Below are 7177 nucleotides of genomic sequence, written 5' to 3'. Positions count from 1 at the left end.
TTTTTTTTTTTGCTATTACAGATGAAACTGTTATGAGTATTCATGCACAAGCCTTTTTTCTAATTTTATTGAGACAACATACACAAAGTCGTAGTATATTTAAAGTGTATAATGTGATATGATATATGCATATGTTTCAGAAGAATTTCCACAATCAAGTTATTAACACATCCAACATCTCTCATAGTTACCTTTTTTTTTTTCCTTTGTGAAAACACTTAAGATCTCCTCAGGAAATTTAAAGTATACAATACAGTATTATTACTATAATCACCATGCTGTACATTCGATTCTCAGAACCTGTTCATTTTGGAACTGAAAGTTTGTACCATTTTACCAACCTCTAACCATTTCTCCCATCCCCGGCCCCTGGCAACCACCGTTCTGCTCTGTTTGTAGGGGTTCAACTTTTTTTTTTTTTAAAGATTCCACATATAAGAGATATTAGGCAGTATTTGTCTTTCTCTATTTGATTTATTTCATGTGACATGATTTCCTCCAGTTTTATTCACGTTGTCAAATGGCAGGATTTCCTTCCTTTTTAAGGCTGAATAATATTTCATTGTGTACACAGACCATATTTCCTTTCTCCATTCATCTCTTGATAGCTCCTTACGGTGTTTCTGTATCTTGGCTACTGTGACTAATGCTGCAATGAAAATGGGAGTAAAGATATTTCTTCAAGATGGTGATTTCGTTTCCTTTGGATACATATGCAGAAATGGGATTGCTCAATCATACTGTAGTTCTATTTTTAAATTTTTTGACGAACCTCCATCCTGTTTTCCCGAGTGGCTGTGTCAATTTATATTCCCACCCACCATGTACAAGGAATCTCTTTTCTCCATTACCTTACTAGCATTTGTTATCCTCTTGTCTTTTTGTTCGTAGAGATCTTAACTGGTGTGAAGTCAATGGTTTTGCATTTCCTTGATGATTAATGATGTTAAATACATTTTTATTTATCTATTAGTCATACGTATGTCTTTTTTTGGAAAAATACCTGCTCGGTTCCTTTGCTCATTTTTCAGTTAGGTTATTTGTTTTGGGTTTTTGTTTTGTCTTGCTACTGAGTTGCATGATTTCCCTATATATTTTGGATATGGACCCCTTATCAGATACATAGCTTGCAAATATTTTCTCCCATTCTGTAGGTTGTATTTTTATTTTGTGAGTTGTTTCCTTTACTGTACAAAAACTTTTTAGTTTGATGGAGCCCTACTTGTTTGTGCTTTTATTGCCTTTACTTTTGTGTCAAATCCAAAAACCATTGCCAAACTCAATGTCAAGGAGCTTACTTCCTGTGTTTTCTTCTAGGAGTTTTAGGTTTCCAAGTTTTACATTTTATTCAACCTATTTCGAGTTGATTTTTGTGTATGGTATGAGATAGGGGTCCAGTTTTGTTCTTTTGCTTGTGGTTGTCCAGTATTCCTAACATCATTTATTAAAGAGACTATCTTTTCCTCCTTGTGTGTTCTCAGCAAATTGCTGTTAATAAACTGACCATATATGTATGAGTTAACGTTTGGGCTCTCCTGTTGAATTATGCCACTACCCTATTATTTTGATTACTATCGCTCTGTAATATAGTCTGAAATCAGGCAGTGTGATGCCTCCAGTTTTGCNCCCCCATTTTTTTTTTTTTTTTTTTTTTTTTTTTTTTTGCCTATGCTTCCCTAAGCTATTCAGGGTCTTTTGTGGTCTGTAAGAATTTTAGGATTGTTTTTCCTTTTTCTGTGAAAAATGTCAGTTGAATTTTGATAGAGATTGCATTGAATTTATAGATCACTTTGGGTAGTAATGGACTTTTTCACACCATCATTCTAATCCATGAATAGACTATCTTTTCATGTATTGGTGTTTCCTTCAATTTCTTTCATCAAGGCCTTACAGGATCAGTGAACAGATCTTTCACTTCCTTGGTTAAATTGATTTCTCAATATTTTCTTTTTTGAAGCTATTATGAGTGGTTTTGTTCATTTCTTCTTCAGAGAGTTGTTAGTATATAAAAAGGCAATTGATTTTTGTATGTTGATTTTATATCATGCAATTTTATTGAATTCATTTATCAGTTCTATCACTTTTGGTGGAGAATTTAGTTTTTCTCTCCATATATGGTTATGTCATCTGCAAATAGAGACAGTTTTGTTTTTTCCTTTCTGATTTGGAAACCTAAGTTTTCTTTCTCTTACCTAATAGGACTTCTAGTACTATGTTGAAAACAAGTAGCGAGAGTAGGCATCCTGGTCTTTTTTCTGGTCTGATAGAGCTTTGAACTCTTCACCATTATGTATGATGTCAACATATATGGCTTTGATTATGTTGAGGTATATCCCTTCTAAACCTAGTATGTTGAGAGTTTTTTTCATGAAACGAGGTCAGATTTTGTCAAATGCTTTCTCTGCCTCTATTGAGATAATCGTACCATTTTTATCCCTCATTCTGTTGTGTGGTGTATCACGATTACTAATTTGCATATGTTGAACCATCCTTGCATCCAAGGCATAAATCCCACTTGATCATGGCGTGTGATCCTTTTACTGTCCCATTTAATGATCCACTGAAGGTTCCATATTTCTCTGAGTCTCTGAACAAAGGTAATTCATGGAAATCTTGCCAGGCACAACCTATTTAATCTCATTATCCTTTGGGCTTCTAATAATTTCAGAGGTTTTTTTCCCAAGAAGTTGTCCCACTGTATAGTGACATCACCCCTGTTGTTTTCTCTAATCTAAAGACCACAGGTGATCTCAATGATCTAAAATCAATGAAACTGAAAGAAATTCTAAAACTTCTTTGGCCCCTACAGTTAGAACAAGAGTCATGGAAAGAGAGGAAAAAAGAAGACATGCTGACTACACAGGAGGAAAGTAATTTCTCAGACATCCTGCAATTTCTTCATGTATTGCTTCCAAAAGGAATACGTTGGTAGGTCAAGGTGGAGCTTAGGAGAAGGAGCCAGTACAGGGGCTAAGCAGGGTTGGCTAGAGAGGTAGGACAAGAACCAGGAGAGTGGGGCCTCATAGATGCCCAGAGAAGATGCTTCATGGAGGAAAGAGTGAGCAAAGGTCAAAGACTGTAGAGATTTGAGGGAACAAAGGATGGAAATGATCACTGGGTTTGGCCACATGAAGGCAATTACTGTTGTGCTGTCTTAGGTGCCATGGTGGATGGTGGAAGCATGACCAGGAAGGATTGAATAGAGAATGATGGAGGAAAAGGCGGAGACGTAACTATAGCAGTTCTTCGGAAAAGCTTCATGGCAAATGAGAGCATTGAGTGGCTCCAGCAGGGGCAGTTGCCTTGCCACCCGCCCCTTCCCCGCCAGTTCCCTCGCTCTACTAGGGGTCACATCAGCTTTAGTCTATAGTCTCAAAAAGTAGATGAGTGTCCCTTTCTGTAGTTGGATGGAGCTAATGAGAGCAGGTTTGCAAGGTTTTCCAGTTCTACTGACTCCTGGAGATTATAGGAAATATTAAAGTTTGTGATTATACCTTGTCCAAGGAAACCCACCCAGTCTCTTGCAGATAGCTAGCCTCTAATGGTGTGGTTGTAGCAGGTGAGGAAAAACATAACAGAGGTTTTTATTCGAATGCTTAGCTTTACTAAATAATTGTTTTATTTTGACTTTTTTAAAGAAAAGCAGGCTTTATTTATTTATTTTTGAAACACAATATCCACTGGAACAAAATCATTGCACTGTAGGCTTGTGGAATAATTTGTCATTTTCATTATATAAGCAGTTTGGTGCCAAACTAAAAATGCCTCTTTTGTCAGAAGAAAGCATTTCAGGGCCAAATGGTAGAATCATTTGCATTTTCTTCAATGTCTGCCCTGAACATCACTTTTTTTTTTCCCCTTATTTTTCTAACAGTGATAGGATTCTGGTTAAACTTATTTCTGGTCAGTTTTGGTGTCCTGTAATGCAGTAGCTTGAAACATTTTTTTTTAACCTTCTACCTCAAAGAGGAGAGGATTTTAAGAAGCCTTTTGATTTCTTTGAGAGTTGGAAAGATGTGTCTGTGATACAAGATGATCCAAGGAGGTTACAGAAAAGCCGGAGCAGGGGACACTCAGAGGGTTTCAGATCACTCTGACCTATAAGGACATCATGGAAGAGGTCATCCACCTTTTTTTTTGCCCCCAAGAAGGGAGCAGTGTTTATTTCTTTAATTGTGAATTTCAGTGTTACATAACGTTGTAGACCAAAAAAAATTTTCTTTCTTTCTAAATAAATATCTCTTTATGATTTTCAAATTTTATTTCAAGGAAAAATGGTGGGGAAAAATCTGCTCCTGGGTTTGCTTTTTATAACTACAATGACCCTAGTGTTTATCTTGGGTTCTGTTGTAATCCCCACCTCTCTTATTTCAAAACTAATGTGTTTTGTGTGGGAAGATCATGGATTCTTTCTTCTTTAAATTCTGTATTTGTCTCCCCCGAGAGTCCACTTTGTTGATATCCATTCCTTTTGCCAACATTTTCTAGGTATTTTCTATTTTATTTTGCTTTTTAAGACTCTTAAGTGGTAAATATTATTATGAATTGATAATGAATTTCTATTAAATCCTGTCTTTGAAATTTTGAAAATGTCACTTGTAAACAAATACCTAAACCTGGATTGGTTGATCTAAAGAAGTGGTGAAGGGTGCCTGGGGGGTTCAGTCAGTTAAGCGTCAGACTCTTGATCTCAGCTCAGGTCCTGGTTGCTGGGTCATGAGTTCAAGCCCTGCAATGGGCTCCACAGTGGGCGTGGAGTTTACTTAAAAAAAAAAAAAAGAAAGAAGGAAAGAAATGGTGAATAAAGCTGTAGAAATCAATATGCAAAGGGAAAATGTTTTCATTAAAAAACCAATTTTTAGAAATCCCGGAATGCATGATCTCTGACTGCTCTAAATAATTCTTTTATTTTTTTTATCTGGTACTAAAGAGTTTCTTTTTTCCTGGCTAAAACGTTAAAAACTAATAACTATCATTCAGTACAGTATCTTGTAATGTTCTGCTTTTAAGCACATTTTGTTATTGAGCAAGATATTTTTGAAAGCTGGCTTCTCTTGTTTTCTCCTGACTGACTTTTAAGTTCTTAATTGCAATATGTGTTTTGTCTCACAGTGATTCTCAATAGCATGCTCTTTTAAAAACAAGCTACTTTTTCTCTGCAAAGAGCAAAATTTTAAAATACACATTTGGAAATGTCCAAATGTACGTGAACTAGAGAGAATAGAACAAATGAATCTCCATTTGCTTAATACTTGGATACATCACTTTGCAAGACTTTGCCCTATTGGCGGTCTTTCCCCATCCTCTGTCTTCCTTTGCTGACATTTAAAAAAAATTTTTTTTCAAGATTTATTTATTTATTTTAGAGAGAGCATGAGCAGGAGTGGCAGAGGAGAGGGAGTGAGAGAATCTCAAGCAGACTCCCCACTGAGTGTGGAGTCCAACGCGGGCTCGATCTCACGACTCTGAGATCACGACCTGAGCCAAGAACAAGAGTTGGACCTTAACTGACTGAGCCACCCACGTTCCCCTCTCTGCGAAGTATTTAAAAGCAAACTTCACACATTATGTTGTTTCACTCCTGTACACCTTGGTATCCTTCTCTAAAAACCACGAGCCATAATATAGCCTCAGTGTCATTATGACGCCTATCATTTCTTGTTACCATGTGATATCTCTTTCATAGTCAGATTTCTTCCAGTCGCCACTAAAGGTCAATTTATAGTTGGTTTGATTAGATCAGGACCCAAACAAGATCCACTCAGTAATTTGGTTGTTGCTTTTCCTAAATCTCATTTAATCTGGAGTAGCTCGCTTTCTTTTTCCTTTTTCCTTTCTCCAGGCAGCTCTTTGCAAAAACTAAGTTTGCTCTTCAGAATGTTTCCCCTTTGGATTTGTCTGTTTGCTTCTTCGTGGTGGTGGTTGACTTGCTTCCCTGTTTGTCTCTTTCCAGTAAATGAGAGATGCATTCAGGCTTGAATTTTTTTTTTCTGGTTCACCCATTTTGGGTAAGACCACTTAACAGGGGGGGCTGTGTCTTTCATATAGACCCTTGTGAGGCACACAGTGTCTGGTTTTCTCACTTCTCAGGATGCTAAGGTTGATCATTGGTCCCTTCACCGTAATGCTCTCTCTCATCCTCTTATCTGCATGCCCTTATCTGTTGGTGACTATTGCATGGGATGGCAAAATGGTCATTTCCTAGTACTATTTTTCCTTCCACACCAATTAGCTTAAATTCTTTGGTAAAGAATAACTTTTCCCTTGTTCAACAGTCTATAGGATTACCCTAACATGAATTTATTCCAGAAAGATGGAATAAATATTTAATTTTTTTTAACTGCTCCTTTAGCCTGATGTCCAGTTTGCTCCTAACAATTTCCCTGCAGGACCTGCAGCTGGCTGTCAGGCAAAGTAACTGACCGATCTCCCTGTGTCTGCTAGACCCAGCCAGAGAACGCTTGATTAGAACATTGCCATGGGGTTCCTGAGACTTAGAGATTGAGAGCAGCCCCCTCTGAAAACGTTTTCGAAATTATACTCCAGATCAGATTGCAAAATTGAAAACGTTTGCAGATTGTTAAGCCACTGATTTAAGGTGTGTTTGCATAGCATGCTGACCATGCCACATGAAGTGTCACATCCTTCCTACATTCACAGCTTGAAACCACAGATTTACTTCTCATTTGATTGATATTCTTTCCCACCAATGGTAATGTCAGAAAACAGACTGGGTCTGTCTGGCCTCCCAGTTTGAGTAGCCAGAACCTGTTTGTTTTTAAGAGATAAAAACTCAACTCAGACTATATGTAACACAAGGACAATTTGTTGGAAAGGCTATGGGGGTAGCTCATAGGACTGAAGGGCACATTACAGAATGTTTAGCTGCTCTAGGGATTTCAAGGACTTCAGCTGGACTTGAATGTCTTTAACACGTCTGTCTTTTCTTCTTACCTGTGATTGACATCTTTGTTCTCTTGAACACTTCCATACCAGCCACACAAGGAGTGGGTTTTTTTTATTAACTTATTTTATTTAAATTCAGTTAGTTAACATACAGTGTATCATTAGTTTCAGATGTAGATTTCAGTTATTCATCCATTGCATTTAATACCCAATACTCAGTACATCATGTGCCCTTCTTAATGCCCGCCCCCATCCCCCCAACCCCCCTCCC

The sequence above is a fragment of the Ailuropoda melanoleuca genome, chromosome 3 (assembly GCF_002007445.2).
Source record: "Ailuropoda melanoleuca isolate Jingjing chromosome 3, ASM200744v2, whole genome shotgun sequence".
Classification (NCBI taxonomy): Eukaryota; Metazoa; Chordata; class Mammalia; order Carnivora; family Ursidae; genus Ailuropoda; species Ailuropoda melanoleuca.
The sequence above is the reverse complement of the archived record's forward strand: the minus strand, read 5'-3'. Positions refer to the sequence as shown.